The sequence below is a fragment of the Sapajus apella genome, unplaced genomic scaffold (genome assembly GCF_009761245.1).
Source record: "Sapajus apella isolate SASKATOON/1434 unplaced genomic scaffold, GSC_monkey_1.0 scaffold33, whole genome shotgun sequence".
NCBI classification, from domain to species: Eukaryota; Metazoa; Chordata; class Mammalia; order Primates; family Cebidae; genus Sapajus; species Sapajus apella.
This window is the reverse complement of record NW_022436973.1, coordinates 801,786-829,193: the sequence shown is the minus strand read 5'-3', so window position 1 is coordinate 829,193 and position 27,408 is coordinate 801,786. Positions and strand designations below refer to the sequence as shown.

At 40.3% G+C, this 27,408-nt stretch overlaps 1 protein-coding gene, 1 long non-coding RNA gene and 1 pseudogene across 14 annotated transcripts in view; 2 read left to right on the top strand and 1 right to left on the bottom strand.

Annotated features, from left to right (window-relative positions):
- PTPRT (protein tyrosine phosphatase receptor type T) overlaps nt 1–27,408 on the bottom strand; it is a 1,128,767-nt gene that overhangs the window by 737,744 nt on the left and 363,615 nt on the right. The gene's annotated exons all lie outside the window — the stretch shown is intronic.
- LOC116563029 lies at nt 4,780–25,451 on the top strand. The gene is made up of 3 exons (XR_004274172.1): nt 4,780–4,790; nt 14,419–14,426; nt 25,048–25,451. It is a non-coding gene; the product is annotated as an uncharacterized LOC116563029 (long non-coding RNA).
- LOC116563061 lies at nt 24,102–24,250 on the top strand (annotated as a pseudogene).

Sequence of the window (27,408 nt, the reverse complement as noted above, 5' to 3'; positions counted from 1 at the left end):
TGTGTCTATATGTTACAGGCTTAGATTAGTACCTGACATGTTAAGAGTTAGCTACCATGCTCGTCGGTGACAGCAGTGGCATTCCTGAGCCCTCATGTCAATCTTTCACTACAGCACTGAGATAACTGACCCTGGAATTCAGCAGAGTAAGGCAGGTCCAAGTCTCACTGTCCACAGAGGCAGCGGCCCTCAAAGGCACCAGGAGGCCATGGAACATCTCCATGCGGTTGACAACAAGGAACATCTCTCTTCACCAGTGGTCCCTGAGCCAGATACATCAGCGTCATGGGGAACGCTCAAAAAGCCAATCCTTGGGCCCAAACCTACAATGACTAATGAGAAACTCTGAGTGGTGTCAGCCATCTGGGTTCTAACAAGTATCCCAGCCACGGAATGCTAATACCCACTCAAGTTTGAGAACCCCCCCGCTTTTTTTTTTTTTTTTTTTTTTTTTTTTGCAGACAGGTTGCCTGAATCTCAGCCTATCAGGGTGGACCACAGTAACCTGGGGTTCATGCCAGCTCCTGTACACTGGTTGTTCCCTGCTTTTCCCATGAAGGGACAAGGACAGATCACCAGATTCCACAGCATTGCAGCACAGGTCCAGAGTCTGAGTTTTGTTTTTGTTTTTGTTTTTTTATTTTGAGATGGAGTCTTGCTCTGTCGCCCAGACTGGAGCACAGTGGCATGATCTTTGCTCACTGCAACCTCCATCTGGGGGTTCAAACGATTCTCCTGCCTCAGCCTCCTAAATAACTGGGATTACAGGCATGCACCACCACACCCAGCTAATTTTTGTATTTTTAGTAGACACAGGGTTTCACAATGTTGGCCAGGTTGGTCAGGAACTCCTGACCTCAGGCGATCTGCCCATCTCAGCCTCCCAAAGTGCTGGGATGACAGGTGTGAGCCCCTGCGCCCGGACAAGCCTGCATTCCTGACCACTGCCCTACACTGCCTCTCTTGAAACTGCCTTCCCATATGCACTTCTGGAAAAGACTCCAATCCCTACCCCACTGAGGGCCAGCTGGGAGTGGGGCCCTCATTGCTGAGGCACCACAGCTGCCCTAATGTGCCAGGAGGTAGGAAAAGGACATATGGAGAGAAGGACAACTCACAGAAATGACACATAAGGAGTCTCCCAGACCCACTGAGTCCTTGAAGCCACTCAGATGTCTCCATCCATTGGGGCCTCTTGAAATCAAGCCCCTGAACCCCCCTTGATTCTCTATAGCCTTCATCCTGAACCCACTCTTCCTCTTTCATCCCTCACTCCTCCACCTGCCCCATCCTCTCAGCTGCAAAGCTGGTTTCCTATTTCAGTCTTACCTTTCACCCATTCTCCACCCCTTGCCCTCCTCCCTTGTCCCACTTTTTGTACCAAAATGCACTTTGGACTCTCCCCCTTGATCACAGCGCAGACCTCAGCCCTCTCCTGGGTTCCCTTTCCTCTTGCTGCTGTCCACATCATCCCGTCAAGTGGTCTCTGCACTCCAGACCACCAAAGATACTGTCTCTGTCGATTCCACCGAGCCCTGCCATGGAACCTGAACCCAGATGAAAAGACAGAGCAGAGGAAGATGAGATGAGGAGGCAGAGACAGCTATATCGCTGACAACCACTGGGGAATCAATGAGCTGGATGGGTTCATCAGAGCCGCCATAACAAATGCCACAAAGTGAGTGGCTGAAACAACAGAAACTGATCGTCTCCCAGTCCTGGAGGTGGGAAGCCAGAGATCAACGTGTCAGCAAAGTTGGATCTTTCTGAGGGCAGAGAGGAAGAATCTGTTCCATGCCCTCCCCTAGCTTCTGGTGGACTGCTGGTGATCTCTGGCATTCCTTGGGTTGCAGATGCACCCCCCTACCTGATCTCTGCCTTCAGATTCACATGGTTCATCCCTGTGTGCATCTGTCTCCACTTCTAAGAGAAAAAAACACAAGTCACATTGGATTCAGGGCACACCCTACTCCAATATGGCTTTATCTTAACTAATTACCTCTAGAATGACTACTTCCAAATAAGGCGACATTTTGAGAGGAGTTAAGACATCAACATATGAATTTGGTGGGGACAGAATTCAATTCCTAATAAGCTTTCTAGAGCCCTACTCTGTTCATCACCCAAAGAGATACCTAAGGCAGTCCTAGGAGGGTTTCTGTAGAGATGATGAAACATCCTATTTATCAGGAGCATGGGAAAATATTAATTGTTTCTAACTATAAAACGATACACAGGGAGACAAACAGAATAGTAGAAAGGAGGAGTGAAAAGTCAAACACTACGGAAAGACAGCCGCACATGTCTTGAGGCATTCCCTTACAGTCTCACTTCCTGGCATACATTAGTGCTTTCCAAGGAGGTATGACATTTAATTGGGCCTGTGACTGTGGTTGGTAAATTTTTTCCTGAAGAAGAGGTTTAATCAGGGACAACAGTCTATAGTAGCCTTGTTTGCATTGAAGCTACATCCAGATCCCAATGGGAAAGATGCAAGCACCCCTTCGACAGGGTTGCCTGTTCACTGATGCAGCAGGTTAGTTCTACAACAAATGTATATTGAGTGTCTGCTACGTGTCAGGCACTATTGTAGGCCCCGGGAATACAGCTGTGAACAAAACAGTCAAGATACTTCATCAGAGACAGTTTGCTGAGATGAAAATGCTCCTCAAGAGCTTTGAAACAAGTTGAATAGGGCTCCTGTAGACAACTCCCAGGGAATGCACACCAGCCTTTCATGCCATGATTTCCCCTTTTAAAGTTCTTGATTTTTAGCTCATCTTCCGAGGCTCCGAAGTACTTTTGCAATGATTATTTCCCCAGGAAGGATCTATGAATGGTCTATTTTCTGAGCCTGTGCATTTCTGATGCTGCATCACTTTTATAGCATAGATCATATGCCCATACTACATTTCTTGAGTCTCAACCTACTCCCTTCTAAATACTGTGGACCAGTGGTTCTCATCTTTTGCTAATAGAACAAGGATAGCAGATTTGTCCCTCATCTGTCAAATCCTCTTTTTGAATACACATTTGGAAGGCAGGTAGACAGGTACATCTCATACTAATTTCTAATATGGGGAAGACTTTTTTTTATCTCATAGACTTGTTCTTGGGAGCACAGCATGGCAATTAAGATGTAGCCTCTGGAGCCACACCCCTGCAGCCAAAACCCACCTCTCCCATTTCCTAAAGTGCGTCCCTGTGCAAATTACATAGCTTTTTCTCTGTCTTTGTTTCCCAATCTGTAAAATGGAGATAATGAAAAGACAAACCTCACAGGATCCTCAGTTAATCTTAAAGATTAACTGACTTAATACAGGTAACAGACAGTAGGAAGGCTGACAAACTTTTTTAATAAAGGGCCAGACAGTCAATATTTTAGGCTTTGCAGGCCATAATGTTTTTGTTGCAACTACTCAATCCTACTGTTGGAGTGTAACAACTCCAAAGACAGTGGAAAAAATGGATGTATGAGGCTGTGTTCCAATAGAGCTTTACAAACTCAGGCAGCAGAGGGGTCCATGCATGGGCTGTAGTTTGCTGACCTCTGACTTATAACAGTGCTGGGTAAATACTAAATTCTGAATAAATGTTAGCCATTTTTTTTTTTTTGAGACAGAGTCTTGCTCTGTCACCCAGGCTGGAGTACAGTGGTATGATCTCAGCTCACTGCAACCTCCGCCTCCTGGGTTCAAGTAATTCACTTGCCTCAGCCTCCTAAGTGGCTGGGATTACATTGTGCACCACCACACCTGGCAAATTTTTGTATTTTTAGTAGAAACGGTTTTTCACCATGTTGGTCAGGCTGGTCTCAAACTCCTGACCTCGTGATCTGCCTGCCTCGGCCTCCCAAAGAGCTGGGATTACAGAGTGTGGTGTGAGCCACCACACTCGACCAGCCGTTATTATTGACCATGATTAGATTCAGAAGGACGGGGTTTGGATCCTCTCTGTCACTTACTGCCTGGTTCTCTGACACTATGAACAGATGGAGTACATGAAAACCACCATCCACAGAAGCATTCCTTCCAGCCCGCCTGTAGCACTGCACTTGTGAAAACTACACCTTCCAAGATGCCATGTGCTGCCACAATTTTTCTGTTAATTTTTGCCCTGTTGTATTTGTAAGCTTCAGCCTCAAGCAAGATGTGAAAAAGGGTGGGAGAAAAACAATAGAATTCTGAGTGCTTCAGAAAGTCCTGTTCATGCTATAAAGGGATGTCTGGCTCACTGAAGTTAGTACAGACCTTTGTCTTCTACTAGAGGCACAGAAAACGATGAATGCCACATCTTCCTTTTGTTAGCATCACAGCATAGGTGGCTGAGTTCATGTTTTTCCTGATCATTCCAATTAGCCTTGGAGTTGAAGGAGAATTCTCCCAGACTCTGTCAAAGGGTTGCCTGTCTTACTTTCCAGTGTTGCTATGATCTGTTGCCTTTGTTGCTGTTCTCATGGGAATTTTTAAGGCAAACTGGAAGGGGCTGACATTCCCAAAGGCTCTTAAGGTTATTTCCACCATGGTCTCTGTGTATCGTGGAAAGGGTTCCCAGCCCTGTGCTCTCTGTGGCACCCACTGTCTCATTTCAAACACAGGAATTCAATGCTTTAACTACTTCTCAGGATTTTCTGGTTATTTTCTTCACCACCTACACCAAGGGTTAAGGCATTCCCCATGCTTCCCTTGTCCTAACCAAAATTGATACAATGTGACCCAGAGCCAAAAGCATGGCCAACAGGTGCAGGCGAAACTTCTCAATCTGTATAGAAATCATTTGAAGAACTTCCTGTTTAATTGGGCTTCTATGTCTTCCATGACCTTATATTCATTCATTTCTTCACTCATTCATTCATTCTTTTACTCATTATGTGCCCGCTAAACATTCACTGAGCAAACATTATGTACATGGTACCAAGGATGCAGAGACACAGAATAAATATTTTATTCTTGAAGACATCTTGTTCTAAATAGGTACGGTGCACCTGGCGATGCCCTGCCCAGGTCTCTCTCTTTTTTTTTTTTTTTTTTGAGACAGAGTCTTGCTTTGTCACCCAGACTGGAGTGCAGTGGTGTGATTGGGGCTCAATGCAACCTCCACCTCCCTGGTTCAAGCAATTCCCCTGCCTCAGCTTCCCAAGTAGCTGGGATTACAGGTGCACACCACCATGCCCGGCTAATTTTTTTTTCTATTTTTAGTAGAGATGGGGTTTTACCATGTTGGCCACACTGGTCTTGAACTCCTGACCTCAGGAAATCCACCCACCTTGGCCTCCCAAAGTGCTGGGATTACAGGCAGGAGCCACCATGCCCAGCCTCAGGTCTCCCTTTAAAGAAACTTGTCTCCCCAGCTGCTGGGGCACTTAGGCACACAGTCTTCAGCAGTCTTCAGGCCTTCCAGGGATTGTCTCAGCTGCAGAGTGTAGAGTGCGGGCTGACCCAATGCCTGCCCTTTTGGGAACTGCACATCCAGTGGCAGATGGAGGCTGGGGTGGAAAGCCTCAGCCAGTCCTGCCTGTTGCCGACACGGATTGGCCATTTTAGCTCCCTTTGCAGCTGGCTAATGATGTCCTGAGGTCTGCATCAGCTCACTTCCTTCTCTAGCCTGATTCTTGTCCCTTCCTGCCCTTCCATAGCTGCTAGTCCAGGGGACAAATCCCAAAACCATCCTAATAAACACTCATCTCCATCTCTGATTCTGCTTCCCAGAGAAACCAACAGTACCAATCTCTGGAGGCACAAGTGGGGAGCAAGTTGCTGTGTGCAGGCGTTTTGGAGGGGACATTTGCATCGGTTCTTTAAAAACACATAGGAATATTCCAGGTAGAGAGGGAACGATCATTTCAGGCAGAGGGAAGAGGATGAGAAAGTCCAGGTTTACGACAGCACAGAGGCACTGGGTGTCCTGGCCTGATTGGTGTGAGGGGACATGGGAGCTCAGGTCAAGGACAAAGCAAGTTCTCAATAGTCAAGCCAAGGAGCTGACCATACACTGAGAGCCCACAGATGTTTATAAGAAGAATTGAGACGTGATAAAATATTCATTTCACCAAGATCAATGTCTTTGTTAAGGTTCCCTCTAAAAAAAAACAGGAGCTGCTCTGCATGCATCAAGTACATAGTTTTCATAAGAAGACACAGACCTTTACCCACTATTGGAAGGCTGGGGAATGTCAGGTGGGAAGTTGGTCCTTGGGAAATCCCTAAGCATAAGGACCCCAGGAAAAGTCAAGTCTGTAGTTTAGGAAACTTGGGTGACTGTTGGGTAGATGCTCAACAAACATGGGCACAGCCTGAAGTCCGCTGACTGCCCACACTGCTCCAGGGGCTCTCAGCTGCCGGAGGGAGACTCACGGTTCTTCGGCCTTCCGTATCTCTTATCGAAGGGATCACACTGGGACCCTGCAGGTGAAGAAGTCTGGGAAACGTGGCTTCTGGACTTTGTGCCCTTTGGTACAGGAGAGCGCTTGGGGAGCTGCAACATCAACAAGCAATATCTTGGGGCTAGAGGGATGTAAGTTGTGTCACAAAGGATGTGGCTGCAGCAGGGAGATTAGTTAAGGGGCTGAATCAAAAGCCCAAGCAAGAGATGTTGGTGCCATCACCACATCATTGACCAGTTCTCCTTCCTCTCCAAGGCCTCCAAAACTGCTTTGGGCAGAGAAAGTCAGCCAGACTATGGAGGATGGGAGACAGGGCTGCCTGAAACGAACATAAGGGACACACAGCCCCTTCCTGCCAGGTGTGATTCCAGGTACCAGGTATGACTCCAGCCAGGTGTGGTTCCCAGATCGGGATGGCTACTCCTTGCTCACCGGCATTTGGGTGAGAATGGCACTGAGATGGAACAGAAAGAACCAATCCGCAAGACAGAAACCCTGGCTTGGAGTCCTTTCCAGCCATTTTCCTATCTTAATGTTTGACTTTCCTAGGGCTACTGGAACAAATTACCGCAAATTTAGTGGTTATTCATTCTCTCACAGTTCTGGGGTCCAGAGGTCTGAAATGAAGGTGGGTCAGCAAGGCCACGTGCCCTCAGAAGGCTCTAAGCAACAATTCCTCCATGCCTCTTGCAGCCTCTGGATGTGTCTGGTGCTCCCTGCAGTCCTCCTCCCTCCGTCAGCATGTGGTCTTCTCCACCTGTCTCGCATTTCAAATCTCCCTCTGCTTTTCTCTCACTTTGGCAGCTATCATTGGATTCAGGATCCATCCTAAATGCAGGATGACCTCCTCTTGAGATCCCTAACTCACCTGCATCTGCAAAGATCTTTTATCCACATAAAGTCACATGTTCCAGGGATTAGGACTTGCACAATCCTGGGGGAAGGGGGCTTGATTCAACTCCACTACAACTACACCGAGTGACTCTGTAAATGTCACTTGCCCTCCGGCTGGGTGCGGTGGCTCACGCCTGTAATTCCAGCACTTTGGGAGGCTGAGGCAGGTGGATCATGAGGTCAGGGGTTCAAGACCAGCCTGGCCAAGATACTGAAACCCGGTCTCTACTAAAAATACAAAAATAAGCCAAGCGTGGTGGCAGGTGCCTGTAATCTCAGCTACTCAGGAGGCTGAGGCAGGGAATTGCTTGAACCCAGGAGGCAGAGATTGCAGTGAGCCAAGATCACGCTACTGCGCTACTGCACTCCAGCCTGGGGGACAGAGCGAGACTCCATCTCAAAAGAAAAATTCAGTTACCCTCATGCATAGACTCAAATTGATACTAATAAAATAGAGTGGGAGGAGAAGATAACCTACCTAGATGTTGGGGTGATTATGTAAGACAGAACGAGGCAAAGCACCTGGCACAGTTATAGGCACAAGGGAAGCCTGAATTAAATATCTATTGAATTTGAATCAGCGCTCACCGCATGGCTATAGAACTGGTCTGGTCAGGACCTGGAGACTCCTGGTTCATGCAGGGCAATCACAAAGTTCAGCTTGCATTCAGTATTGCACCCAATTGCCTTAAAAGTAGTACCCAGTTCTAAAGCTTATCCATTGTATAAAATAGTATCTGGTGCCTGTCGTCCTTCATCTGTTCAAGTGCAGGTTGGATGGATGGATTTCCAGTTGCTTTCCAGCTCTCACAGCCTGTGGATTTAGCATTCCTACAATAGTGTGGGCATCAGGTTCACTGCAAGTAACTTACCCAACAACTGAAACGCTATCCTCACCCACAAGAGGAAAATAGATCACTTCTACAAGGTGGAAAAGTTAGATCACTTCTACCAGAGAAGTCTTTCGATGCTGCCTCTCCCCTTTGCCCCTGTCCCACCTGCCCCTCCACTGCCAGCTTTTAATTTCTGTTCTTGCATCTAGGCTTGAACCATCGCTCCATCGCTTTCTGACTACGTAACTTAGGAGGAGCCCCTTTGTACTTTATTTGTTTTCCTTTTATGCTCTTTACATTTTCATAAGTTGAAAGTATCAGAAAATTGAGAAACCTACAAAGAATAAAATTATAAATACCCATAACTCTACCATCAAGGTTTAACCATTGTGAACATCTTACATACTTGCTTTGCCTTTTTATTTTTAAAGAAGAAAGGTTACTTTATTGTTACTGTGAAATGATACATATTTATTTTGAGGAATTCAAGAAATGCAAAGTACAAAGATTCAAGTTTAAAAAAATTTAAGTCTCACCAACCAGAATAACTGTCAATAACATACGGCAAACATCATTTTAAATATTTTACGATATACACAGACACAAAAGGATGGATGGATGGATAGATAGGTGGACAGGCGGAAGAATAGTGGAAATAAATACTATCAAATGTGGGATAAAATATATGCCACTTTAAGTTTTTTAAAAATATTGTATTTGTCTTTACTTGTATTTAGCAGAAGACAAAATTAAAACAAAATTGAAAGAAATCTAGGCTTTCAAATACTTCTTCACCAAGATACTTACCAAAAGATCTCTTTAAGAACACAAATTGTGAAGAAAGCATTAAGAGCTTGAAGTAATTATGTTATATTTTAATGATTTATTTTGATTTTAAGCTTATTTAATGACTACATGCTGTCAAATATGGCATTAGGGCTCTCACGCTTCCTCTCAACTTCTCCTCCCTCTCCCAATTTCTCAGTTTTAATTGTTGGTGGCTGCCGTTGTTACACTGCCCGGGTTTTAACCTTTATACCCTGATCTATAATTGTAATTGCCCAAGCTGTTTATTTCAGGTCCCATATTTATATGGTTTCACCACTTATCAATCCTTATGCCATGAGGTCTGCATTCAGGAATCTTTCATTTTTGTTTGCTTTTAATTAGTTGTGTTTTGTAATAAAGTATTTTTTCAAGATCTTATTGACATTACACTGCCTGAGTACAGTTATTCTCGACAACTTGTGAGCTTTATATTGTATTCTTAAACTATGCTTTCCTTCTCTCAAATCTTCTAGATAACCATTGTTTCATCTTTGACATTGAATCCTGCTATAGAGAAGTCTGAGAACAACTTTTTTTTTTCTCCCTGTGGAGGATATTCTTGTGTCTAGAAAACTGGGTAATTCTGTATTTATCCCAAGTTTTAGTAGCTTAACTAGGGTAAGTTTTGGTGTCTAGCATTATGTACCACATTTTCCTGGAACACTTTGTCCCTTTGTTATTATTTTGCTACAATATGTAACAAAAAATTTATCATTGTAACCATTTTAAGTGTACAATTTGGCCGCATTAATTACTCTCACAATATTTTGGAACCATCACCATTATCTACTTCTAAAAATTTTTCATCACCACAAAGAGAAATTTTGTAACCATGAAACAATAACTCTCTATCCTCTCCTGCCCCAGTCTGGTAACCTCTAATCTACTTTCTATCTCTATGAAATTGCATATTCTAGACATTACTTATAAGTGGAATCCTACAGTCCAAAAATGGACAATAACAACTGTTGGGAGGATATGGAGCAATTGGAATCCTTATACATTGCTGGTAAGTAAGCAAAATGGTACAATTGCTTGCAACACATTCTCTTTTGATCTCCACATTCAGTTATTTATTTGCTTCTGGAATTTTTTTTTATCCAGAGGCAAAATAGCATCATTCTACGCTTACGAATCCCAGTTCTGTTATATATACTAGATGTGTTGCCTTGGGCAAGTTATGTAACTATGTCTTAATTTCCCCATCTATAAATTGGGAATACTAATTGTATTGACCTCAAATTATTGCAAAAAATTAATTCATGTAAACCTCTAAATAAGTGTTTCATGCATAATCAACTCCAGAAGAAGTTGTTCTTGTTGTTATATTAAGTTATATTTTGTTACAATGTATTTAAATAAAATATTACATGTACATACCTTTAAATTATATATCTTTATGTCTATGTCTATCATAGAATATATTTTTTCTCCTTTAGCTATCTTTATGTTAATACTCTCTTGACTACTTTTACCACTTGATCTCATCTGTATTCATGTGCTTGTTAGGACTTTCCTCTACACTTTTTTTCCAGCAATGTATATCTTCTTTTGTTTTTGCATTGTTTCATTTTTTTGCTGTCACTTATCTATGGGCTCTTTGATCCTATTACTGCTATTTTGGGCCTCCATTTGTTTCCTTTCGTCCCTATTAATCTCGTGTTGTTCATTTATTCCATCATCCTTGAACTCTCACTTTACCAACTTGGTGTTCATATCAAGTTGTTCTGTAGGGTAAAGCAATGGTGAATCATTTACCTCTTTTTCTTAATTATTTTTTAAGGTTAGAATCCTTGCTCTTGCATATCACAGCCCCTTGCTTGCTTGCATCCTTTCCTTCCTTTTTTATTCCCTCCTTCCTTGCCCTCTCCCCTCCTCCCACCCTCTCTTCCTTTCTCATTCTCCCTTTATTGTTTTTTAAATTATTGTTTGTGGTATGCTTTAATGTTGCCATGACATTTGTAGCCTTCGTGTCCTGCCTAGGTGGCTCTGCTTGGGTGGCTTCATCCTGACATGCCATTTGCTATGATATACGGCATAAGTGACACCTGACTTTCTTCCTACCATATCCGAAAACAGTTTTCCCCTTGAAGTTAAAGTTTAAAGACTGAATATTCATTATTCTGTCTGACTTCTGAGCCTAACAAAACAGTGAGAAGGAAAGACAGAGCTCATCTAAGGTGATATTTGGTCATTCTTAGACCACTGAGCATCTGTTTCTTTTTAGATTTTGTGAATATCTCATTCTCATATTCACTACATCTACTTGTAGGTATTTACTTTTCCGATGAGGAGAAAGCTCCTATTTTCATTTATCTTACTCAATTTAGAAGACAGTCCTGAAGATTTCACTACCCTTAGAGAAAGTTAGCCTCCTCCATAATCCCCTTCCTCTGCTTTGTTTATCCCCCCATCCCAACCCCAAGCCATTTTTTCTTATTTCTTAATCAGATGAGAGAAAGGGTAATGTTGCCCAGTCAACTTGATTTTCTCTACATGTTTGGTATTGAGAAATCTCAGCAGTGTTACTAATATACTTTGTGGTAGGTGGGAAAAAGATTTAGAAGCCTAGTTATACTTCTCCACATCACTCTGTGTCTCCTGTTGCTTTCCTTACTTACCAGTGTTTAAAATTGCGTTTGATCATTTTCTTTCCCTTGTTTTGATGTTGTGGTGAAGTTCATCTATTTTTATTTTCTTGTATTCTTGTTTATTCAATTTAATTTAGTAGGTATTGGTCAGGAGGAATTCTGTAATTTAGTTTCTGTCAATGATCTTAACCCAAGTATCTGAGTCACATTTTCCATATGTAAGTTGGGATAGTAATTATAATTCTGAAATCGTGGATTTTTTTAGAAGTACTAAGTTAGACAATATATGTAAATTGCTTTGCAAGCTCTCAAACTTTATATGAAGAATATGTTTCCAATAAATGTAGTTGTGAATGAATAAGCTGTTATTACTCTGCAGTAATGAACTTAGTTATCTAATTTATAGGATTATAAAATGTTAGCACTTAAAGTAATCCTAGGAATCATGTAGCACATTCCATTTATTTTATAAAGGAAGCAAATGTCATGACTGCCATCTTTAGTGCCACATTTCATCAGGAGATGGGTGACACAAGAATTCTGTGCTTATAACTGATGGCAAGAACGTCATTCACAAGAATTCTTCTTGCAAATAAACTTCATGTGTTAGAAGAAATATTTTTATTCACTTTTCAAAAGGAAGGTCCTATCAATCAGAAGGCCTCTATTTTGCTGAACAAGATTGGTTTAAACATGTCAGCTTGTGGGAATAAAATAGAAGCAAAACTTAATTGCCTTCCATAATAGGTGGGAGAAAAAATACAATAGAAAAAAGAGACAGAGCAAGTGAGACCAAATGCTGAGTAAGAAAAAAGAAGGGTTAAATAAAAGCAATGGGAGTATAGGTGAGAATGAACATTGAAAAAAATGGTCTAATATTAATTTTCAGTTGTTTCCTCTGAGATATATACTTTCTCCATCTCACACAAGGAATGTTTAATAAAGTTTATACTATTTACTGATGTTTTTGCAGTACATTTTTTGAAAGGGGCACTCCTGAACTCATTTAGGTCTTATAAAGACCAAGCAGACATAGCATGTTCATTTGAAGAAGCCAAAGGGTGTGGTGATTTATGTTGGTCAATTGTGTCCTCTTATGTTCAAACACAGCCCTGGGGTTGGGGATAGAGTGTGGCAGAGGGCTGAGCTATACGAGCTTAGTGTTAGTCAGATGACTGACTGAAGAGATAAGTTTAAAGCTAAAGGGATTGCCAATACTCAAGATGGAAACAAGGTCCAAACCATGGTGAAAATTAGAGGCTCTGATACATGGCAAAGGAAACCAGGTAGCTAAGTAAGTTTACACCATTTGCTTCGGCACTACAAGGAAACATTTTTCTGTCAGCCCCAAACCTAGAAGTTGTCATCTGCTTCCTAACACATCTTAGGAGGTTCATCCAAGTCTGATATTAAGACAAAATTAAAAAGGGTATAAAAATCAGTATTTTCAGTCAAAAAGGGCAAACTGATCACTGATGTTTATCTTCTAGGGCTTCACTGGAATGATCATAAGTGGATTTTTAAGTGTTTAAGCTCACAAAAACAACAAGGGCAAGAGAGAGGCTGAGTTGACTCTTTATGAACCACTTTGAATCCTAGGGAGAAATGCCACCATAACTTCAAAATTTTAAGTAAGAGTGATCTTTAGCCAAAAATTGTATACCCAGCAAAACTATCAATTAAATTACACCCAGACATTTTAAGACACACCAGACTCTGAAAATGTCACTATCTACTTCTCTTTCATGGGAAGTTACATAAGAATGTAGTCCTGTTTGAACTGAAAATATTAATCTTTTGTTCTTTTTGTTCATTTCACTTTAATATCAGGTTATGAACACCTATAAAAATGTGTCTGGGGAAACTTTCAGGCCGGGGCTGGCACACATACAAAAATCTTTGTTCTTGGGCTGAAGCCAGTAATACTAACTGTGAAAATCCACCTCATCTCAGAGGACAGCCATGAATATAATTGAGTGAAGATTTGAACAGTAAGACAGGTAGCTCTGGAAGTGATTAAGATCCCTCACAAGATAAGAGAAGTTCAGATGGTGTGATAAAAGTAAACAGTGGGTGTAAGTAAAAGAGAGAATCCATTCAACCTTAAAGGTAGAAGCATTCTCCTTTGAGAGGTAGAGAAGATATGCCCAAGTCTAGCAGAAAAGAAAGTATGATCCTAGCACACAATTTGGTTTTTCAATGAAACTATTTACACCGCAAGAATAATGGAAGAGCTATGTATCTACTTTCAACTTTAGAACCATTACACTGACTGCTATGCTTTGGCTCTGTGTCCCCACCCAAATCTCATCTTGGAACTGTAATCTCCATGTGTTGAGGGGGGACCTGTAATTGCCACATGTCAAGCAAGGGAGGTGACTGGATCATTGGGGAGGTTTCCCCCATGTTGTTCTCATAACAGTGAGTAAATTCTCAAGAGATCTGATGGTTTTAAAAGTGGCAGTTTTTTCCTGCATGCTCACACTCCCTCATGCTGCCCTGGTGCCTGCTCCCCCATCGCCTTCCATTGACCAATCACAAAAGGCAAGAATAGTTACAGAGAAAAGTCTAAAAATTACCAACCTTGGCCACAAAAAAAGTAAAAACAAGGCTGGCAATGTCAAAGATGAAGGTGACTCGGAGAAGGGGAGATCAGCAATGTTCTCCTCACCTTACCCAGAAGACCCTGATGGTTTCCAGAACAAGAAGCAGTGGCTGAAGTAAACCACAGCATCTGAATTTGCAAAGATCACTAATGAAAGACATGCAAAGTAAACATTTGCTATGATAGAAAGTGATTTAAAAGGGCAATTGTTCATTTTTCTTAGCAGAAAGCCAGTAGATAACACCTTAAGTTAATAACTCAAGAAAAGCACTTTAAGTAAACTAGTTACACATGTAGAAGTAACCACCAAAGAAGCAAAAATAGAAATGGATGACCTGTGAAAGTGCGATCTGAAAGGCAGAGAAGCCAAACAGCCTACGGTGGTTTTTAAACATGAACTCTTCTGAGTTATTTGACATCTTAATCATGTTTGGTTTTTTTGATTTAACAGATCCTTGAAAACAAAATTAAACATAAAACTATAGAACAATCTCACCTATCAATATGTACACAGTAATACTCCCTAAATTAAACTAAATTGTGATGTGAAAAAGAATATATGTATATTCAGGGACAATATGCTTATTTAGGAAAGGAAAGGCTGTTTGAAAATGAGAAATGTCTTTTGCTGTGATTTCAGTGGGACGAAGTGAGAAAAACAATCTCTAATCTATTGTTGCAAAAGAGACTTCTGGTAAAAACTTTTCAATATTCTTGGTTTTAATAAAGTCAGTATTTTAGGCTGGAGCCAGGGAGGCTGGACAGCTTGGTCCCAAGATTGTCCCCACAGCCTAACACACTGGCTGTGGCAGTCTGCAGCCAGAGTGCCTCTTCGGGTCTAACCCTGATCAATCCTTCCTTATTGGGGAGGGCTTCCCTGCAGGAACTCCAGTAACTCCAGCCAGGGTCTCAGGGACAGAATACAGATCTCCCTGGACCTGAGCCCCATGGGGAGGGGCGGCTACAGTCTCTGTAGACCAACAGAGTTAGTCTCTCTTCCTGGTAGTTCTGAAGAATCCAGGAAGCCCAGACAAGCGGGTTTCCCCCCAGCAAAGCAAACCCTCTCTACCAAGGGACAAAGTGTTTCATTAAATGGGTCCTGTTCCCCCATGCCACCCAACTGGGTGAGACCCCTCCCCAAAAAAAGGACTGCCAGACATCCTATACAGGAATAATTCTACTGGCATCAGGCTGGTGTCCCTCAACGTCAGAGGTCCCAGAAGAAGAAGCAGGCACCCAACTTTGCTGCTCTCCAGACTCCTTGAGTGACAACTCCAGGCACGGGAGCAAATCAGATGAATAAATCCTAAAGTGAACACTGAGCAAACTGCAGCAGCCCTACAGAAGATGGGCCGGACCGTTGAAAGAAAAACAAACAAACAGAAAGTGACAACAATAGCATCAACAACAAAAGGACCTCCACAAAAAAACCTATCCCAGGGTCAGCAGCCTCAAAGATCAAAACCAGACAAACTCAAGAGGATGAGAAAGAATCAACCAAACAATGCTAAAAACACAAAAAGAGTGTCTCTTCTCCTCCAAATGATTGCAACGTTGCTCCATCGTGGGCATAAAGCCAGATGGAGGATCAGACAGATGAATTGACAGAAGTAGGCTTCAGAAGATAGATAATAAAAAACTATGATGAGCTAAAGGAGCACATTCTAACCCAATGCAAAGAAGCTAAGAACGTTGATAAGAGGTTAGAGGAATTGTTAATTAGAGTAAGCAGTTTAGAGAGGAACCTAAACAAAAAAAACACAGCACAAAAACTTCATGAAGCATACACAAGTATCAACAGTTGAAGCAACCAAGGAGAAGAAAGAATATCAGAGTTTGAAGACAACCTTACTGAAATAAGACATGCCGACCAGAATAGAGAAAAAAATGAAAAGGAATGAAAAAAGCCCTCAAAAAATATGGGGCTTCATAAGAAAAAATACAAAAACTGAACTATGATTGACTGGAGTACCAGAAGGAGATGGGGAGAATGGAAAGAAGCTAAAAAATACACTTCATGATATTTTCCAGGAGAACTTCCCCAACCTAGCAAGACAGCCAACATACAAATTCAGGAAATATCAGGAACATCATTAAGATACTCCCCAGGAAGATCAACCCCAAGACACATAGTCATCAGATTCTCCAAGGTTGAAATGAAGCAAAAACTGTTAAGGGCAGCCAGAGAAAAAGGTCAGGTTATATACAAAGGGAAGTCCATCAGACTAACAGTGGAACCCTCAGCAGAAATTCTACAAGCCAGAAGAGACTGGGGGCCAATATTCAACATTCTTAAAGAAAAGAATTTTCAACCCAGAATTTCAAATCCAGCCAAACTAATCTTGATAAGTGAAGGAGAAATAAAATCCTTCCCAGACAAGCAAATGCTGAGAAATTTTGTTACCACCAGGCCTTTCCTGAAAGAGATCCTGAAAGAAGTACTAAACCTGAGGGAAAAAAAAAAACAAAACAGGTACCAGCCACTGCAAAAACACACCAAAATATAAAGACCAATGACACTATGAAGAAACTGTATCAACTGGTGTGCAAAATAAGCAAAAAGCATCATGATGACAGGATCAAATTCACACATAACAATACTAACCTTAAATGTAAATGGGCTGAATGCCTCAATTAAAAGACACAGACTGGCAAATTGAATAAGGAGTCAAGACGCATTGGTGTGCTGTATTCAGGAGACCCATCTCACATGCAAAGACACACAGAGGCTCAAAATAAAGGGATAGAGGAAATTTTACCAAGCAAATGGAAAGCAAAAAAAAAGCAGGGGTTGCAATCCTAGTCTCTGACAAAACAGACTTTAAACCAACAAAGATCAAAAAAGACAAAGAAAGGCATTACATAATGGTAAAAGGAACAATTCAAGAAGAAGAGCTAACTATTCTAAATATATATGCACCCAATAGAGGAGCACCCAGATTCATAAAACAATCTCAGAGACCTACAAAGAGACTTAGACTCCTACACAATAATAGTGGGAGACTTTGACACCCCACTGTCAATATTAGACATATCAACAAGACAGAAAATTAACAAGGATGTTCAGGACTTCAACTCAGCTCTGGATCTAGTGGACCTAATAGACACCTACAGAACTCTCTATCCCAAATCAAAAGAATATACATTCTTCTCAGTGCCACATGACATTTATGCTAAAATTGACCACATAATTGGAAGTAAAACACTCCTTAGCAAATGCAAAAGAACTGAAATCATAACCAACAGTCTCTCAAACCACAGTGCAATCAAAGTAGAACTCAGGATTTAGAAACTCACTCAAGTTTGCAACCAGCCTGACCAACATGGTGAAACCCCATCTCTACTAAAAATACAAAAATTAGCTGGGCATGGTGGTGGGCACCTGTAATTCCAGCTACTTGGGAGGCTGAGGCAGGAGAATCACTAAAACCCAGGAGGTGGAGGTTTCAGTGAGCTGAGATCACCATTGTACTCCAGCCTTGGAGACAGAGTAAGACTTTGTATTAAAAAAAAAAAAAAAAGGAAAAGAAAAGAAAAGGAGGAGGAGGAGGAGGAGGTGGTGGAGGAGGTGGAGGAGGTGGAGGAGGTGGAGGAGGTGGTCATGGCAGTGGCAGCTGCTGCTGCTCACTTAAAACCACACAATTACATGGAAATGAAACAACCTGCTCCTGAATGATTCCTGGGTAAATAATGAAACTAAGGCAAAATCAAGAAGTTCTTTGAAACCAATGAGAGTAAAGAGACAAAATGCCAGAATCTCTGAAACACAGCTAAAGCAGTGTTACCAGGGAAATTTATAGCACTATATGCCCACATCAGAAAGCTAGAAAGATCTCAAATTGACACCCTACCATCACAATTAAAAGACCTGGAGAGGCAAGAGCAAACTAATCCAAGAGGTAACAGAAGACAAGAAATAACTAAGATCAGAGAAGAATTGAAGGAGATCGAAACATGAAAAAAAATCTCCAAAATATCAAGGCATCCAAGAGCTGGGTTTTTTTGGGGGGGAAAAGAGATAGATCACTAGCTAGACTAATAAAGAAGAAGAGAAAGAAGAATCAAAAAGACGCAATAAAATATGATAAAAGGGGTAACACCACCCACCCCACAGATATACAAACTACCATCAGAGAATACTGTAAAAACTTCTACACAAATAAACTAAAAAATCTAGAAGAAACTGATAAATTTCTGGATGCATACACCCTACCAACACTAAACCAGGAAGAAGTCAAATCCCTGAATAGACCAATAACGAGCTCTGAAATTGAGCCAGTAATTAATAGCCTACCAACCAAAAACAAACAAACAAAAACAAAAAAACAAAACAACAACAACAACAAAAACAACAAAAAAAACCACCCCAGGACCAGATAGATTCACAGCTGAATTCCACCAGAAATGCAAAGAGAAGGTGGTACCATTCTGTCTCAAACTATTATACACAATTGAAAGGGAAGGATGCCTCCCTAACTCATTTTATGAAACAAGCATTATCCTGATACCAAAACTGGGAAGAGACACAACAAAAAAGGAACACTTCAGGCCAATATCCCTGATGAACATCAATATGAAAATCCTCAATAAAATACTGGCAAAGCAAATCCAGCAGCACATCAAAAAACTTATCCATCATGATTAAATCAGCTTCATCCCTGGGATGCAAGTTCGGTTCAACATACATAAATCAATAAATATAATCCATCACATAAACAGAACCAAAGACAAAAACCACATGATAATCTCAACAGATGCATCAAAAGGCCTTGGATAAAATTCAACATCCCTTCATGTTAAAAACTTTCAATAAACTTAGTATTGATGGAACAGATCTCAAAATAATAAGAACTATTTATGACAAATCCACAGCCAACATCATATTGAATGGGCAAAAGCTGAAAGCATTCCCTTGGAAAACTAGATCAAGACAAGGATGTCTCCCCTCACCACACCTATTCAACATAGTATTGGAAGTTCTGGTCAGGCATTCAGGCAAGAGGAAGAAATAAAGGGTATTCAAATAGGAAGAGAGGGAGTCAAGTTGTCTCTGTTTGTAGACAACATAATTTTATTTTTAGAAAGCTTTATTGTCTTAGCCCAAAAATTCCTTGAACTGATAAGCAATTTCAGTAAAATCTCAGGAAGCAAAATCATTGTGCAAAAATCATGAATGAACTACTATTCGCAATTTTCACAAAGAAAATAAAATACCTAGGAATATACCTAACAATGGATTGAAGGATCTCTTCAAGGAGAACTACAAGCCACTGCTCAATAAAATAAGAGAGGACACAAACAAATGGAAAAATATTCCATCCTCATGAATAGGAAGAATCAATATCATGAAAATGGCCAACTGCCCAAAGTAATACATAGGTTCAATGCTATTACCATTAAACTACCATTGACATTCTTCACAAAATTAGAAAGTAACAATTTCAAATTTCATATAGAATCAAAAAAGACCCCATATAACCAAGACAATCTTAAGCAAAAAAAAAAAAAGCTGGAGGCATCATGCCACCTGACTTTAAACTATACCACAAGGCTACAGTAACCAAAACAACATGGTACTGGTACTAAAACAGATACAGAGACCAATGGAACAGAACAGATGTCTCAGAAACAATACCGCACATCTACAACCATTTGATCTTTGACAAACCTGACAAAAACAAGCAATATGGAAAGGATAGCCTCTTCAGTAAATAGTGCTGGATAAACTGCATAGCCATATGCAGAAAACTCAAACTGGAACCCTTCCTTACACCTTAAACAAAAATTAACTCAAGATGGATTAAAGACTTAAATATAAAACCCAAAGCCATAAAAACCCTAGAAAAAAACCTAGGCAATACCATTCAGGACACAGGCATGGGCAAAGACTTCATGACAAAAATGCCAAAAGCAATTGTAACAAAAGCCAAAATTGACAAATGGGATCTAATTAAACTAAAGAGCTCCTGCATTGCAAAAGAAACTAGCTTCAGAGTGAACCAGCAACCTATAGAATGGGAGAAAAATTTTGCAGTATATCCATCTGACAAAGGTCTAATATCCAGAATTTACAAAGAACTTATATACATTTACAAGGAAAAAAACCAACCCCATCGAAAAGTAGACAAAGGTTATGAACATACACTTCTCAAAATAAGACATTTATGCAGCCAACAAACATATGAAAAAAAAAAGCTCAACATCACTAAACATCACAGAAATACAATCAAAACCATAATAAGATATCATCTCATGCCAGTGAGAGTGGCAATTATTAAAAAGTCAGGACACAATTGATGCTGGTGAGGTTATGGAGAAATAGAAATGCTTTTACACAGTTGGTAGAAATGTAACAATCATTGGAGAAAACAGTATGGTGATTCCTCAAGGTTCTAGAACCAGAAACACCATTTTACCCAGCAATCCCATTACTGGGTATACACCCAAAGGAATAGAAATCATTCTGCTATAAAGACACGTGCATATGCATATTTATTGCAGCACTATTTACAATAGCAAAGACATGGAACCAACCCAAATGCCCATCAATGACATGGATAAAGAAAATGTGGTACTTATACACCATGGAATACTATGCAGCCATAAAAGATGAGATCACGTCCTGTGCAAGGACATGGATCAAGGTGGAAGCCAGCATCCTCAGCAAACTAACACAGGAACAAAAAAACAAAAACTGCATGTTCTCACTCACAAGTTGAACACTGAGAATACCTGGACACAGAAAAGGGAACAACACACACCAGGGCCTGTTGAGGGATGATGGGGTAAGGGGAGGGAACTTAGAGGATGGATCAATAAGTACAGCAAACCACCATGGCACACATATACCTGTGTAACACACCTGCACATTCGCCACATGTATCCGGGTTTTTTTTTTAAAAAAGAATAAAGAAACAAAATGTAAATAATAAAATTTTTAAAAGTTTATTACTCACATCTTCCTGAAAATAAAGTCAGTGTTTTAGATGTAGAAGAATACTACCCCAGAATATCAGCACCCATCTAAAGTCGAAGACAACATATATGAGGCAAACACTGAAGCCATTTCTATTGAATTCAGGAATGAAACAAGGTTATACCAATATTATTCGATATTGATTTGCAAATTCTAAGCAATAAAATTCAAAGGAAATAGAGAGAAGGAAGAAGTTAGAAAGGAATAAATTTTTATGTACTAGAAAAGCAAGAGATAAAATTATCATTATTTGCCTGACAATATGAAGGAACACCTAAAAAACCCAAGCATGAATTTAAAAACCTGTAGTACTGATTAAAAAAAAAAAGTTCAGTAAGATGAGTGATTAAAAAACAAATAGATAAAACACAACAGCTTTCTTATACAGCATCAATAACTACTTGAAAACATTAACACGAAATAAATTAAATCACATGGTAGTAAATACCTAGGAGTCAACTTAAACAGAGAGGTGTGAGGGCCAGATGAAGAAACCCACAAAATTTTTACTGAAGGATATAAAAGAATCATTGAAAAAGTGAAGATACAGGTAATGATTCTGAGTCTGAAGGCTCAATAAAGTCAAGATAGAAGTTATCACAAAAATAATTTGAGCAATATGTGCAATTCAAATAAAACCAAAGAGGAGTTTTCTGGAAACCGGCAAAATAATTCTAAAGATCATTTGAAAGGAGACACAAAGAATTTCTCTCTCTCTCTCTCTCTCTCTCTCTCTCTCTCTGTCTCTGTCTCTCTTTTTTGTCCATAAAGTGTAACTAGAAGAGGATGTCCTATTAAGCATTAAATACCTGGTAAAGACACAATAATTTAAAAAGTGTTGTACTGACATAAAAACAGACAGGCTAATGACAAGAAGAAGAAAGAACATCAATAGACCATACATGAGAATGCATTTGATGAGAAGGGTCCCAGTTTTAATGAGTGGAGAAAGGCTAAACTATTAATTCATCATTCTGGAATAGTGATTAACTACAGCATTTGAAAAACAATGTACTTAGATTCCTATCCACATTGTGAATGAAAAATTAATTAATTAGCTAATTAATTCATACCTATAAAGAGTTGAACATGAAGAAGAATTTTTTTAAAATCAAATAATTAAATCTAGAAAAATATAAGAGAATACTCATTTGGGGATAAGGAAATAACTTTTGAAGTTCAAAAGCAAAAGAACATATAAGATTTTCTATAATGGACAACATCAAAATTAAAACTATTCATCAGAGACATCAAAAATTCTGAAAGCATATAAAAACTCAAAAAATATAAGTAGCAGGTAAAGAATAATATCCTTTTTCCATTAAAAAAAAAAGCTTATACACATAGATGGAAAATATAAATATGTTTATGAACATATAATTCCCAGAGGACAAAACATAAAATATATTTGGCTACACAAGTAATAAGGAAAAACCAGGTCAATAGGATGCAGTGTCCTTTCTTATTAAATTAGCAAAGATTTGGAAACAGTGATAATTCCTAACATTAGCAAATATTCAATGAGTAATCACTTGATGCTTGGACTTGAAGTTGTCTCAAAGATTTTCTGAGGAGCAATTTGATAATATGTATCACATTATCACGTTGTGAATCATATAACACAATATGAATCACATATCACATTAAAATGCCCACATCACCGATTGGACAATCCCAATCTAGAAGAAATAATGAGAAATCCTAACAGAGATTTAGATGAAAAATCTCACAGCAGTATTATTTACTGTGGTGAAAGACTGAAAGCAATTTAAATGCCCAAGTGTAAGGACATAATTAAATAATAATATGGCAATACGATATAATTTAATTGATGTAAAAGTCCAAGCATTCAAGAATATTTAATGACATTAAAGTGTTAATGAAAGAATTATGAGGGAAAAAAAGCCATGTAATAAGACTTACAGCTTGCTCCTAATTTTGTGAAAGATATATATACATTTAGCAAATGTATGAGCATGTGCATACACATGTGTGTGTATACATAGTAATCTACTTTTAGAAAAAACACTTGAGAAGAGTTCAACTTTCAATTAAACATCACAGATTAAACACATGCATTAACCTCCATTTTCTTCCAAACACACGAAAATGACAGTGTAGGAATTAAATATACATAAACATACCCACATATACCAAGAGAATGGAGGGGAAAGTGACAGCAATTGAGAGATGCAAACATTTTGGAAGAAGGAAAATGGTTGAACAAATGGTAACTGATTAAGCACAGCAGTGAAAACTAAAGCGCATATGTCCATTAGGTAAAAAAGCAGAATACAACCAATTTAACCCATTGACTGCCAGAAGGACCCAAAAATTGGGAGACCAGATTCTTCTAAAAGCAGGAACAGCTAGAGCTGAAAACAAAATTACCTGAAAATCTGTGTAAGAAATGTTAAGAACCCCCAGACCCCCTTCTACACCTGCCTTGCCACCAGATGGCAGTCCCTTCTCAATTCCTATATAAAACTGAAAATGTAGTCACTACAACATATCAAGCAGAGAGGATCTAGCTTCAAGGATTCTGTAGCTGGCTGACAGTGAGTACACACCAGGTAAAACCAGAGGTGATCCAGTAAAACCAGAGGTGATCCACTAAAACCAACATACTGAATAGAGTATCCCCCACTTATCTCTCAGAGTACTCAGAGCCAGATTATACATACTCCCCATGCCTTCATGAGTACAGGTTTATCTTTGGGAAAACTTACAAGATGAAGATAAAAAGGCCTTAGCTGTGAACATTCCAATGGTCATCCATAACAAAACCAGTTTGCTGTTTTACTACCATACAGTCAAGCCTTTCAGAGAAGAATGCCCCTCCCATCTAATACATACATTCAATATTTTAGTGCCACTCTCTAAATATAAGTGGATAGGCAATGATGATGAATATTTGCGTTAAATCTCTAACATGAACAGAATATACCAAAACAAGCAGAGAGGAAAAAGTATAGATAGAAAATAAAAGATAAGTCCTTCTCAGCCTTTTGGCTAAGATCAAATGTAGTATCTCTTCTTATCAGTTTCATATGCAAAGCAGTAACATGATAAAGCAACCACACAAACAAGCTGGCATGATAACCAGCTTATAACAAAATGGCAAGATCAAATTCACACATATCAATAATAATGTTGAATCTCAATAGGCTAAATGTCCCATTTAAAAGGTACAGGGTAGCAAGCTGGATAAAAAAGCAAGACCCAAAGGTATGCTGTCTTCAAGAGACCCATCTCATAGGCAATGAATGATAGCCATAAGCTCAAAATAAAAGGATGAGGAAAATCTACCAAGCAAATGGAAATTAGAAAAAGCATGGGTTGAAACCCTAATTTCAGACAAAACAGACTTTATCCTTTATCCAGTCAAAGATCACAAAGACAAAGAAGGGCATTACATAATCAGAAAGGGTTCAATTCAAAAAGACAACTTAACCTAACCCTAAATATATGCACACCCAACACAGGAGCACCTACATTCATGAAGTAAGTTCTTAGAGACCTATACAGAAACTTCTAGTTCCACACAGTAATAGTGGGAGACTTCAACACTCCACTGAGAGTATCAGACAGATCATTGAGGCAGAAAATCAACAAAGATATTTAGGACCTGAACTCAACATTGGACCAGATGGACCTGATAGGCCTCTACAGAACTCTCTACCCCAAAACAGCAGACTATACATTCTTCTCATCACCATATGGCACATACTCTAAAAGTGGCCACACAATCAGACATAAAACAATCTTCAAAAACTGCAAAAGAACCACAATCATTACAAACACACTCTTAGACCAGCACAATAAAATTAGAAGTCAAGACTAAAAAAATTGCTCAAAACCATACAATTGCATTGAAATTAAACAATATGCTCCTGAATGACTTTTGGATAAAAAAATGAAAGTCAGACATCAAGAAGTTGTTTGAAACTAATGAGAACAAAGATACAACATACCAGTATCTCTGGGGCAAAGCTAAGGCAGTATTACGAGGGATATCTACAGCATTACATGCCCTGATGTAGTTGGGCTGTGTCCCCACCCAAATCTCATCTTAAATTGTGGTTCCCATAATCCCTACATGTCATGGGAGGGAGCTTGTAGAAGGTAACTGAATCATGGAGGTGATTACCTGCATGCCGCTGTTCTCATGGTAGTGAGTTCTCAAGAGATCTGATGGTTTTAAAGGAGATAGACCCCCTTTTTCTTGGCACTTTTTCTTACTGCTACAATATGAAGAAGGACGTTTGCTTTCCCTTCCACAATGATTGTAAGTTTCCTGAGGCCTCTCCAGCCATGCCGAACTGTGAGTAAATTAAACATCTTTGCTTTATAAATTACACAATATCAAGTATGTCTTTATTAGCAGTGTGACAATGGACTAATATAGTAAATTGATACTGGTAAAGTGGGGTGCTGCTATAACGATACCCAAAAATGTGGAAGCGACGTTGGAACTGGTTAACAGGCAGAGGTTGCAACAGCTTGAAGGATTCAGAAGAAGACAGGAAAATCTGGGAAAGTGTGGAACATCCTAGAGACTCATTGAATTGCTTTGACCAAAATGCCAATAGTAATATGGACAATGAAGTCCAGGTTGTGACGGTCTCAGATGGAGATGAGGAACTTATTGGGAACTGGAGCAAAGGTGACTATTGTTATACTTTAGCAAAGATAAGGGTGGCATTTTGCCCCTGTCCTAGAGATATGTGGAATTTTGAAATTGAGAGAGATAATTTAGGGTATCTGGCAGAAGAAATTTCTAAGCTGCAAAGCATTCAAGAGGAAGCATAGCATAAAAGATTTGAAAATTTGCAGCCTGATAATGGAACAGAAAAGAAAACCCATTTTCTGGGGAGAAATTCAAACCTGCCACAGAAATTTGCATAACTAATGAGGAGCATAATGTTAATCACCAAGAAAAGGGAAAAAAATGTCTCCAAAAAAATGCATGTGAGAGACCTTCACAGCAGTTCCACCCCTAGAGGCCTAGGAGGAAAAATGGTTTTGTGGGCCCGGCCCAGGACCCCTCTGCTGTGTGTAGCCTAGGGACTTCATGTTCTGCATCCCAGCCACTCCAGCCATGGCTAAAATGGGGCCAAGGTACAGCTCAGGCCATTTCTTCAGAGGATGCAAGCCCTAAGTCCTGGCAGCTTTCAACGTGGTGTTGAGCCTGAGGGTGCACAGAAGCCAAGAACTGAGGCTTTGAAACCTCCATCTAGATTTCAAAGGATGTATGGAAACACCTGGATGTCCAGAGAGAACTTTGCTGCAGTGGTGGAGCCCCACAGAGAACCTCTGCTAGGATAGTGCAGAAGGGAAATGTGGGGTCAGAGCCCCCACATAGAATCTCCACTGGGGAATTGCCTAGTGGAGCTGTGAGAAGAGGGCCACAATCCTCCAGACTCCAGAAAGTTAGTTCCACTGACAACTTGCACCATGTGCCTGGAAATACCACAGCCTAGGAAAACAGCTGGGGCGGGTGGGGGAGGGCTGTACCCTGCAAAGCCACAGGGGCTGTGCTGCCCAAGGCCATGGGAGTCCACCTCTTCCATCAGCATGACCTGTATGTCAGACTCCAAGATTTAATTATTGCCTCATTAGATTTTGGATCTGCATGGGGTTGTAGCCCCTTTGTTTTGGCCAATGTCTCCCATTTGGAATAGGTGTATTTACCCAATGCCCATACCTCTATTGTATCTGAGAAGTAACTAAATTGCTTTTGATTTTACAGGCTCATAGGTGAAAAGGACTTGCCTTGTCTCAGATAAGACTTTAGACTTGGACTTTTGAGTTAATGCTGGAATGAGTTAAGAGTTTGGGGGACTGTTGGAAGGGCATGATTGGCCTGGCGTGATAGCTCACACCTGTAATCATAGCACTTTGAGAGGCTGAGGCAGGTGGATCACCTGAAGTCAGGAGACCAAAACCAGCCTGACCAACATGGTGAAACCCTGTCTCTACTAAAAATACAAAATTAGCTGGTCATTGTGGCACATGCCTATAATCCCAGCTACACGGGAGGCTGAGGGAGGAGAATCACTTGAACCTGGGAGGCAGAGGTTGCTGTGAGCAGAGATTGTATTACTATACTCCAGCCTGGGCAACCAGGATAAAACTCCACCTCAAAAAAAAAAAAAAAAGAGAGAGAGAGAAAGAGGAAATAAAGAGAGAAAGAGAGAGAGAAAGAGAAGGAAGGAAGGAAGGAAGGAAGGAAGGAAGGAAGGGAGGGAGGGAGGGAGGGAGGGAGGGAGGGAGGGAGGGAGGGACGGACGGACTAA